This window comes from Bos indicus, chromosome 2 (genome assembly GCF_029378745.1).
Source record: "Bos indicus isolate NIAB-ARS_2022 breed Sahiwal x Tharparkar chromosome 2, NIAB-ARS_B.indTharparkar_mat_pri_1.0, whole genome shotgun sequence".
Taxonomy (NCBI): Eukaryota; Metazoa; Chordata; class Mammalia; order Artiodactyla; family Bovidae; genus Bos; species Bos indicus.
The window spans coordinates 67295560-67307813 of record NC_091761.1 but is presented as its reverse complement, the minus strand read 5'-3'; the positions used below and the strand labels follow the sequence as shown (position 1 = coordinate 67307813).

The window sequence follows — 12254 nt, the reverse complement described above, 5'->3', positions numbered from 1 at the left end:
CAGCTCTTATACAAATTTATATTCTTATAAGAAAACATCAGATAAGAACACAGAAATATTTTATTGTTACCATTTTATACACCAGGGTAGGAACTGGGAGAAAAGTAGAGGCTTATTTCAGTTTCAAGTATTGGAAGCCCCAACCCTAATGGATTTAACTCAAAAAATAGAAGAAGAAAAAAAAAAAAAAAACCTGTATTGTCTGTGACTTCAAGGTTTCTATTGCTGCAGAGGCTCAAATGATATCATCTAGGCATGGGTAGTATACTACAGTTTTGTTCTGTCTTTTTCAGATGGCTTCATTCTAATAGGCTTTCCCTTTATGATCCAAATATCAGTAAAATCTATTGCCTCTCACTTTCAAGGCCAACAGGAAAAATTAAGATTCTTCTTCTAGGATTCTCAATAAGAGATTCATTACCCCTTTGGTCCTCATTGGACCAGGGAAACATTCTTGCCTTGGGTTGTTAGGGGTGTGTGATGTACTAACAAGCATAGGACTAAATCTCATGTTCACTTCTACTGAAGTTTGGGTATGTACTTTTTTTTAAAGGAGAAATTGTTTTGTGGATGCCAGGAAAGGGTCAAGTCTGGATAAGTGAAACAGACAACAGATCTACTATACAGTGTATATGAATTGAGGTAAACATTTTATTTATGAAGGTATTTACAACAAAAACAATGCCTCTCCAAACTTACTATAAGAGGACATTTTATCATGCAGGAAAGTGCAGCACAGTTGATTATAAGTGTGTATGTGTGTGTGTGTGTGTATGTGTGTGTGTAAAACGGGTACTTGGTTGCAGAATAATGGGCCCATAAAAGGAAATATTTTTAGTAATTGTTAAAATTCTGAGAATATTTTCCAATTTACTTGGGGCCTTGCCATATTCCTAAGTCACACTTGCCTTAGAGGAAAATTATTTTGCCTGAAAGCATAAGATTGTTGTGGCCCACTGGGGAAGCTGGCCAGGATGATTGAATGGGTTTGCCAGGATGCATTCTACTGAGGGGGGGGAAAACATGTTGGCAGCAGATTGATCTGAGACTGCTGAGGAGATGTAGATGCATGTCCTGGAAGAATCACAAATCTCCATCAAAGTTTTATGTCTCCCGTTGAGTTGTTAAGAGACTTCAGATTTGCCAAACAATGGACTGAATTACAAATTAGTCTTTCCAATAAGGATAAAACCTAAACATACTATTTAAAATCAATCATTTAATGGTATAACACCACTGTGATGGTAATAATGCTTTTTATCACTGTAACTGTTTTCCTCAAACTACTGACCTCAACCCCAACTCTGAGCATGATTAACCAAATGTGAATGTTAAACACCATGGGTAAGTTCAAGGTCTGTTCCTTCAACAATCTTATTCAGCTATGAAATTAATATCAATATATAAAAATATGTGTGTATGTTATATTTATATGGGTTTCCCTGATGGCTCAATGGTAAGAAATCCATCTGCAGTATAGGAGACATGGGTTTGATCCCTGGGTCAGGAAGATCCCCTGGAGAAGGGAATGGCAACCAACTCCAGTATTCTTGCCTGGGAAATCCCATAGAATATATGTATATATATATACACATATATTCTAGGCATGCATATATGCATATATTTATGAAGTATGGTTTAGAGATTTGAGATAAAAACTGACTTTTTTACTTCCCAAGTATTTAATTTTTGGAGTGGTTATATTAGTTATCTGCAATTTACTGTTGTCATTAGAAATAAGAAAAAAAAAAGTCCCAATTAGGTATCTGAATGATATATGCAAAAAATTGCAATATCTTGTAGAGAGTTATGTGCCCAATAAGTGATCCTGACTTTGTTGATGATGGAGGTACCAAAACAAATTATGATGATTTGGCTAGCATTAAAAAGAATTCTCTACTTGACTTATATTCCATTCTTATCAGATATTGCTTAATCATTAAAAAGTACAGATACTCCTTCTAAAAGGAAATATTCATATTTTCTTATTTATCACATTACTTAGAATAGAACTGAATATATAGTTGGTATTTGTGTGTCTCACTGAATTAATGTCTAAATCTTTCCATTTTGTGCATTTATATAATCAGATACATTCTATGAGGACTATGCAAGAATAAAAAAGTTACAAGGGTTAATTTCTCACTGAATAATATAAGCTATAAAAGGATATTAAGGTCTAAAGCCAATGATGAGTGGAAACAACTCAATGTGATAAATTAATGAATAGATAAACAAAACGTGATATATTCATACAATGGAACATTGTCAATAAGCGAGCAGATGATACATGCTACAGGAGGGATGAAGCTTGAAAACAATCTAACTGAAAGAAGCTCTTCTAAAAGACCCACATATTGTATAATTCAATGTATAAGAAATGTCTGAACAGGAAAAGGCATAGTAATAGAAAGTAGATTACTGGTTGCCAGGGATGAAAGGGAAAAGAAAAGAGGAAATAACTACTAATGAGTATCAAGGGCAGTGAAAATATTTTAGAAATAGATAGGGGCAATGGTTGGATAATTCTATGAAGATATTAAAAGACAATGAAATGTATACTTTAAAGGTGTGAACTTTATGCTATATGAATTTTACCTTGATGGATTTATTAAAATAAATAAATCAGAAGAAAGGTAAAGAAAACCAAAGAATAGAAGACTGAAATGCTAAAAAAGTTTAAAAAATACATTTTTAGATTTATTTTGGCTATAAAAGTAAAACTGCTGGTGGAATAAAAAAGAAATATATGTGCTATTTACCTGATATTTGTTCCAACTATTCAAAAATAAAGCTAAACTCTTCATCATCTTCAAAACAAAAATGGTTTGTTTCTGTGTTCTGGTTGTAATCTGTAACTCATCATCTTCTTTACTTTGAACCTTCTCACCCTTACTTCTATTAACACAAGCTCTACACATAGTAGATCATGAATAAACTGAAAATTTAACATTAGACATACAGATTTATGAGAGTATTTAGTTGGTTTATCAGTAATTTTTACAGATTTTTTTTTTTTAATAAAAGTAGTCTTGAGAACAAAGTTGAGCTTTGAAGAAGAACTTCATTATGAAGCCAGGAAAATCACTATGAAGTCATAATTAAGTCAAGGGTGAGCAATACCTTAGGTATGTTGTGGCATTAAGTCATCTTCCCTACTACAGTTTCTAAGATGACCTCAGTTAAGTCTCTTGTGAAGGCACAAGGGTAACTGCTCCATTGGCTCCTTGGGGTGAGCACACTGATTACAGAATCACAACGGGAAAATGTGTGCAATGCAGAGACTTCTTGAACAAATATTTCCACACTTTATCTTCTAACACTGACACAATCAATGATTCACATTTCTCATCTTATTAAAGGAACTCTGGGTTTTCTTAAATTTTCTATTCCTTGTCATCCTTCCAAAAATGATTTGTTTCTAATACCCTACATCATTCAAGCCACCTGTTTGTACAGATGGCAGTTTGCTTGCTAACTTTTATACAAGAGCTAAAGATCTAGGCCTGACAAAACACAAGAGTTAACTGTCTCTTTGCTTTGTTTCTCCAAGTTTGAAGTGAAGGAATCAGAGAGAACATTTTACAAATAAAATAAGCATTTTATATCACCTTTTTTGTGTCCCATGATCTTTTAGAAAACATGAGATTCCTTGCATTGGAAATAATGTTTCTGCTTCAAAAAGATGAACCTTCCTGTTCTCTTCCTAATATGACATTTTTCACATCATTAAGCAGATAAGAGCCCCATCTGCAAATCCTGCCCCAAATCACCTGCATTTCATCCTCATAACATTTGCCCTGGTACACAGCTGGAAGCACAAATACGACAAGCTAGTAGATGACTATGTTTACAGATGCAGATATAATAGAGAAAACAATCACTATCTGTGTCCTTATTAAAGTATTCTGATAAAACAAAAAAAATGCAGTTTTTTAGTGTATGGTTAGAGTAATCAAACAACTATTTGTCAAGTGTTTACCATGTTTCTTGGAAATATGAAGGGGAGAAAATGGCAACTAAAATTCAGTCAGTAAAATAAAAATAAAAAGTTATATGGCATATTGTTTGGTGCTTTTGTGGTTGAGTTTTAGGAGTTCTTTAAACATTCTGGATATCCCTTATCAGATACATGACTTTGAAATGTTTCTTCAATTCTGTGGACTGTCGTTTACTCTATTGTTTGTGTCTTTTGATGTAAACAATTTTTTTTAAGAGCCTCAAATTTTCTGTTTTTTCTTTTGTTTATCTGTGATTTTGGTGTCTTACAGACACACACACACACACACACTCGCACATGCATACACATAAATCATTGGCAAATGCAATGTTGTGAAGCCTTTCTGCTCTGTTTTCTTCCAAGATTTTTTAAGTGTTAAGTTTTCAATTTAAGTCATTGTTCCATTTTGAGTTAATTTTTATATATGTTTTCAGGTGAATGTCCAACTTCACTATTTTTGTGTGGCGATATGCAATCGCTCAGCATCATTTGTCAAAGAAAAAAAAAGTCCTTTCTCCAATGAATATTCTTAGAACTCTTGTCAAAAATCATGTGATCAATATGCTAAGGTTTATTTCTGGATTCCCTGTTTTATTCCATTGTTATAATGTATGTCTGTCATTGTGCCAGTATCACACTGTTTTGACTACCATAGCTTTATAGTCAGCTTTGAAATCAGGAAATCTGGGTCATCAAAATTTGTTCTCCTTTTTCTGGACCGTTTTGGCTATATACAGTCCCTTTGATTCCATGTGAAATTGAAAATGGGGTTTTCTATTCTGCAAAAAAGTTATTGCTGGAATTTTCATAGGGATTTCACTGAATCTGTAGATCCCTTTGGGTAGTACTTAAATCTTAACAATATCAAGTTTTCTAACTGCTAAATATGGTATATCTTTCCATTTATTCATATTTTCTTTAATTGCTTTAAGGTTCCATGATATTTCTTCTTTAAAGTCTGATAGAATTGACCATTGAAACAATTAGATTCAGGGTTTCTTTTGTTAGGAGATTTCCAGTTACAGGCTTGCTCTTACTGGTTTGTTTGTTTGTTTTTTCCTTCATCACTTACTGTTTTATTTTTCTAGGAATTTGTACATTATCCAAATAGCTGATGCTCTCACTATTCTCTGTAGAACCACTAGTAATGTCCCCACCTCCATTTTGATTTTAGAGATTTGAATGTTTTCTCTATATTTCTCTCTTTCTAACAGTCCAACTATTTAAAGATTTGTCCATTTTGTTGATATTTTTGAAGAATAAATTTTTGTTTCAATGTTTTAGTTTTTATATTATCTATTTTATCTCTCTTATTTTATTATCTCCTTCCTTCTAGCTTTTTGGGTTTAGTTTTTTCTTCTTTTTCTAGTTTATTAAGTTACAAAATCAGGATGTTGATCTGAAAGCTTTCTTCTTTCTTAATGTAACTGCTGACATTTATAAATTTCTCCCCAGCACTGCTTTCACTGTTCCCAAGATATTTTAGAGGTATTCTCATTTTAATTTATATCTAAGTTTATTTTACTTTCTCTTGTGATTTCTTCCTTGTTCCATTAATTTTTAAGAATGTGCTGTCTCATTTCCACAAATTTGTGAATTTTAAAGTGTTTCTTCTGTTATTGATTTTTTAACTTTATCCCATTGTGATCACAAAACATATTTTGTATGACATCTACATTTTAAAATCCATTGAGATTAAATTTGTGAACTAACATATGGCCTATTTTGAAAAATGCCCTATCTACATTTGAATAGAATGTCTGTTCCCTTATTTTTGGGTAGATTGTTCTCTCTGTTAGAGGTAGGTGGGTGACTATGTTGTTCTAGTATTCTATTTATTTATCTTCTAGTTTCTAGTTATTATTACAGAGATACCTAATTTCTTTTAATTCTATTTTTGCTTCATATATTTTGATTATTACATGTATAAATGTTTATAATTGTTATATCTTCTTGAATTGAGCCATCTGTTAATATATAATGTTGTCTTTTGCAAACTTTTTTGATTTAAAGTATATTTTAAATATTAGTAGAGTCACAGATGCTCTCTTTTGGTTACTATTTGCCATATCTTCTATCTTTTGGCTTTAACTTCTTCTTGTCTTTGTATTCAAAGTGAGTCTCCTATAGATAGAATTTACTGATTATATACTTTTATCCATTTTGATAATCTTGTCTTTAGGAATTTAATTGATTTACATTTAATTACTAATTGAAATTGTAACATTTTTACTGATAAGCAAAGACCCCTGTCATTTTGTGTGTATTTGTGGTCTATGAGGCTCATTATTTTTGTTGTTCTTCATTTCCTGCATTAAACTTCTTTTGTGTTTAGTTGATATTTTATAGAGAAATATTTAAATATCTTTCTCATTTCCTTTTGCGTATATTCTATAGCTAATTCTTTGTAGTTACTGTGGGGAGTACATTTAGCATCCTTAAAGTTGTAGCAGTCAATATGAATTTATACTAGCCTAACTTCAATAACATACAAATTGCTGCTTCTATATAGCTTTACTTTCCTACTCCTTTTAGTTGTTGATGTCACAAAATTATATATTTTCATATTTTATGTCCAAAAACAATTTTAATGCATTAGTATCTTAAATTATGTAGAAAATAAAATGTGGAGTTACAAACCAGTTTACAATAATATTAGCTTTTAGACTAATACATTATTTTTAAATGTATTAACCTACTATATCATGTAGAAAACCAAAAAAAAAAAAAATGAAGTTACAAACCATTGCTACAATAACTAGATTTTATAATTTTCTATATATTTACCTTTATTGAATTCTTTATTTCTTCTTACAGCTTTGAGTTACAGTCTAGTGTCCATTCATTTCAACATGTATAGCTCTCTTTTAGAATTTATTGCAGAACATTTTAACACTATTGCGTTCCTTTATCTTTTATTTACCTGGGGATGTCTTAATGTCTCTCTCACCTTTGAAGGATGGTTTTTCTGGATATTGACTTTTTGGTTGAGCTTTAAAAAAATTTTTTTGGCACTTTGCATATATCACCTACTGCCTTCTGGCCTCCCATTCATCTGGTAAGAAATCTGCTGATAATATTGTTGAAAAATTTGCATTTTAATTATTTTACTTTTCAGCTCCAGAATTTCATTTTGGTTTCTTTGTATGTTTTCTGTCTTCTTATTGATATTTATATTTTGTTTATATATTACCTTTTTCACATTTCCCATGTCTTCCATTAGCTGTATGAGTATGTACAAAATTGTTTAAAAATCTTTGTCTAGTCGATCTTCCACCAGACTATTTCAGAAACAGTTACTACGGTCCCTTTGTTGGGACAGTTATTGAAGGTTTACTTTTCATTTACCTTTGAATAGGTCACAATGCCCTGTCCCATTTTATGCCTTTTTACCTTTTGTCGATAATTATTCATTTAAATGTAGTATTGTGATAATTCTGGAAACTAGATTATCCTCCTTCCCCAGAGTTTGCTGGGGTTTTTTTGTTTTGTTTTGTTTTTGATTATTGTAGGCTAGCTGAGCTGAAGATCATTGATGTATAAGCTTATGAATTTTTCAGATCTTTTCTGATACTGTGCTTTCCCCTGGGAATGAAGGTGTCAGTCTTCAGTGTTTGGTTACCAAAATGGAGGGGGTGGGGGGAAGAATGAAAAGAAAAGGCAAGGGTGGAAGATGCTAGCCCTTTAAATATCACTAGAAGTCACTTCAGCCAAAAGAAGGGGAGCTTGCAACACTAGAGGTAGGTATAACAAAGATCCCACTTCTTTGTCTGTACCTCTATGATCAGAAGCAACAATCAGTAATAAAAACACTGATCACTAATAGTTAGAAGGTAGGGTCCTTTTTGTTCACTCTAGCTTCTGCAAGATTCTCCTGGAATATATCCACTGTTTTCTGCCCCAGCTTGAGGTGTGAGGGATGGGTAGCTGGTACTGCACTAAGAGTTGAAACTTACTGATATCATCTATAATTTGCTATCCAAACCTCCCCCTGGAAGTTACAAGCCTTAATAGACTCCAAGGTTTCAAAATAGTTATATCACACTGATTCTGTCAATACAATCATCATCTAGGTGGGGTGATGGATCCTGGTGTTTTCTATTCATCCCGCATTTATGACTTAAATAGTAACACAATGTATTTTAGAAATGAATGGAAATGTTAAAAAGGAAATTAAAGTTCTACGCATTCTTGAGATAGTTCACTTTATGTGTTACCTTGACTGGGTGAAGGGATTCTCAGATAGGTAATAGAACATTATTTCTTTGTATGTCTATGAGCATGCCTCTGGAAGAGACTAGCATTTGAGAGAGACTGAATAAAGACCACCAATGTAGGTGGGTAGTATCTAGTCCAATGAGGTTCTAAACAGAACAAAAAGGCAAGAGAAGAGTGGATTTACTCTTTTTGTTTGAGTTGGGGTGTCTCTTTTCCTGCCCTCAGATACTAGTCCTCCTGGTTCTTGGCACATCAGACAGAGACTGAATGGACCCACTAGTATTCCCTGTTCTCTATCTCTCTCTCTCCATTTCCCTCCCTCTTTCTTCTTCTCTCTAGATAGACAGATAGATAGACAAGAGAAAATTGGCCTTGTTTCTCTAGAAAACACTTAAAAAGACAATATAGCTAGCTCTATCTTTTTATATTAAATATTTTAAATCAGACTTGATGAATTTTTACGTCAATTATAAACTTATTGATTAAAAGGTTATTGTAAATCCTTTAATACAATTTTATACTTTTGTAATTATATAAGATATTCTTTTATGCAATACAAAGTTGAAGGAAATGGCAACTCACTCCAGTATTCTTGCCTGGAAAATCCTATGAAGACAGAGGAGCCTGGTGGGCTATAGGCCATGGGGTCACAAAGAGTTGGACATGACTGAATGACCGAGCATGCATGCAGGCATAGTTGTATAAATCAAGTTAAAAATTACTTATGTGAGAAGTCACTATGTTCAAAAGTCATTGTTGAAGTACTGCTATTTCTTATGCTTCCAGAGTCTTTGTGGTTGAATTCCTAAGAAGCCAAGTCCATATGGTCTCTGGTGCTTTTTAAAATGTCTGCTTCCATGTGTTGAACCCATTAGAGCCTTGCTCAGAGGCAAGAAGACAATTATAACTTCTTACCCTCTTCTATTTTATAGAAAATATTTGCTTTCATTTTTAGAGCAGCATGGTGCTAAAATTTAGATTTCTGAGGTAAGGGAAGTTTCACTTAAATCTAGATGCCCTATTATAATTAAAAAAAAAAGAATTTCACTTTTGTGATTATGGACACTCAATATAATTAATAGCTCCTTGTATAATGATGTATCTGATGTTATAAGACAAAAGAATGCTAAATAATGACAGGATTTAGCCATTCCTGGGTTCAAGGACTTTATATCATTTCAAATTAGCCTGAATTCCAATTCTACTGCTAACAAAATTTCAACCCCAATAAACATATACCAGTCTACAGAGAATCTCAAAATTTCAGGTTATTTTTGAGCCTATAGCCCTTCAGTAGAATGCTCTCCCTCTCTTCACTCCACAATAGTTTTATGAGAGAGTGAATGATAGGCCAGTCTCCAAGCATTGCTAGAAAATATTCATACACACACACACACACAGCTGCAGTTCCATATATAAAATATCACAGGAAAACAGTCATTTTCCTTATCTCACACACACAAAAAAACTATACCAAAAGAAGAGCATTAAATAGTTAATTTATTTTGATAAAATCTTCGGAATCTAAGTAACATAAAGTTAGCTGTTTTCTAGAATGTTGCATAAAACTGCACTCTTTACGCTCCTACAATATTCTCCGTGGCAGTCAGCCAGACAGAACCTTTGGAACACTGAAAACTCATCTTGGAGCTATTGAAGTTTATTCTTGCCCATTCTGAAAAATTGGCTGATATTGATAATTGTTATAAAAAGTTTACCCCATGAGTCTCATAGGCTGCCAAGAATGTAATTGAGCTGAAATGGAAGGCTGGTATTAAGCTTGCATCTGGTTCTGAGTCAAGGAGCCCTCACTCTTTGACTAGCATCAAGGGAAGCTGCCTTCATTTGGGGAAAACAGATGGAACAATTTCACTATAATGGAGTTCATTTTGAGAAACTGTCCCAGCTTGTCCAAACTAATGGCAAGTTGGATAGGATTTCAAATAAATAATAAACACCTGTAGGAGTTGAGGTTACTAGCCCTGGCTCAAAAAAATAAAATAAAATAAAATAAAATTAGAAATGATTTATTAGGCATCTACAATGCATGAAGCATGATTCCACTCATGATTTTATCAAACATGATAAAATAATATTATAATGATAATCTTATAATATTACATTATTATATATAATAATAATAATATAATAATATTCTTAAAATGGAATCTTAAGTATATCCTGTTGTTCCTGACACAACCATTTTCCTGGATATCTTCTCAATTTTCTCTCATGATCTGCTCAAGAGTGGCAAATGTATGCATTTAATCAAGTATTTTGAATCTCTTGAAATTTCAACTTGACAATATACTTCAGCAACAAAATTCAATAAATAGTCATGTTTCTATTATATATCATGCAATACCTAGTCTATGTACTAAAAATACAAAACTTCCTCACTCATTTAGTTCAGAGTTCAGTAGGGGATATAGGCAAATAAAACTATTTCAGTACAAAGAGTACAGTGATTAAGAGTAAAGCTATTCAGTATTGACTAAAGGTAGCAATTAGCCACATTCAATGTAAAACTCTAGGCCAAATTGGGATATACTTTAACTATAAAATATATACTGCATTTTGAAGACAGCATAAAAATTATGATACCTCATTTTTAATATTGATTTTTAATACTGATTCCATGTCAAAATGTTATTTGGGATATACTGTATTAAACAAAATAAATTAATACTATTAATTTCACCAGTTTCTGTTAACTTTTTCAATGTGTTCTTTAGAAAATTTATGAATTAAATCACATTTGTACTCAGATTTTTGTTGGACAGCACTGGTATATATACTAGACCTGTCTTCAAAACTCATTCTATCACTTAGCTGTGAGACATTAGGCAAGTACTAGTTTTTGCAGGTTTTTTTTCTTTTTTTTTTTTTTGCTTCAGTTTCCTTATGTATAAGAAGAAGCTGATAAAAATTACAGTTGTTTACTCAACAGGGTTGTTGGGAGAAGTAAGTGAACCAAAAAAAATCTAAAAGGCAACTAGTATTAAATACATAAGCATTAAGCAAGCACATAAAAAGAGCACCTATCTCAGAAGTTTACTTCAGAAGAAGTAAACTCCAAGAAGAATTTAAAAGAGAAAAAAAAATTATAGTTTCATTAAAGCTTCAAAAAATGTTAGAAAACTGTCCCACTGTAATAGGAAGATAATAGAGACAATATGAATAAAATCATAAAACTTGAATTAGCCATAGTCCGACCATTGCAGGAACTGAAAGTGGTTTTCAAGGTGTAAGATTGCAAACTTCCTGAAGGCGGTGGTGGGAAGAAACACTGAAAAGCCAGGTCATTGCACTGCCCAATACTATTCTAAAGAACATATGACATTAGGTTGTTGTTCAATCACTCAGTCGTGTCCACCTCTTTGGGACCCCATAGACTGCAGCACTCCAGGCTTCCCTGTCCTTCACAATCTCCCAGAGCTTGCTCAAACTCATGTCCATTGAGTTGGTGATGCGATCCAACCATTTCATCCTCTGTTGTTGCCTTCCTGCCTTCAAACTTTTCCAGCTTCAGGGTCTTTTCTAATGAGTTGGCTCTAAGCATCAGGTGGCCAAAGACCTGGAGCTTCAGCTTCACCATCAAGTCCTTCCAATGAATATTCAGGACTGATTTCATTTAGGATTGACTGGTTTGATCTCCTTGCAGTCCAAGGGACTCTCAAGAGCCTTCTCCAACACCATGGTTCAAAAGCATCAGTTCTTCATCACTCAGCCTTCTTTACAGTCCAACTATTACACCCATAAATGACTACTGGAAAAACTATAGCTTTGACTAGATGGATCTTTGTTGGCAAAGTAATGTCTCTGTTTTGTAATATGTTGTCTAGGTTCATCATACCTTTTCTTCCAAGGAGCAACTGGCTTTTAATTTCATGGTCGCAGTCACCATCTGCACTGATTTTGGAGCTCAAGAAGATAAAGCCTGTCACTGTTTCCATTGTTTCCCCATCTATTTGTCATGAAGTGATGGGACCAGATGCCATGATCTTTGTTTCTTTATACCATATATATATATATA

At 33.0% G+C, this 12254-nt stretch overlaps 1 protein-coding gene across 2 annotated transcripts in view; it reads right to left on the bottom strand.

Annotated features, from left to right (window-relative positions):
* Positions 1 to 12254, bottom strand: part of DPP10 (dipeptidyl peptidase like 10) — an 800949-nt gene that overhangs the window by 407818 nt on the left and 380877 nt on the right. The window lies entirely within an intron of this gene.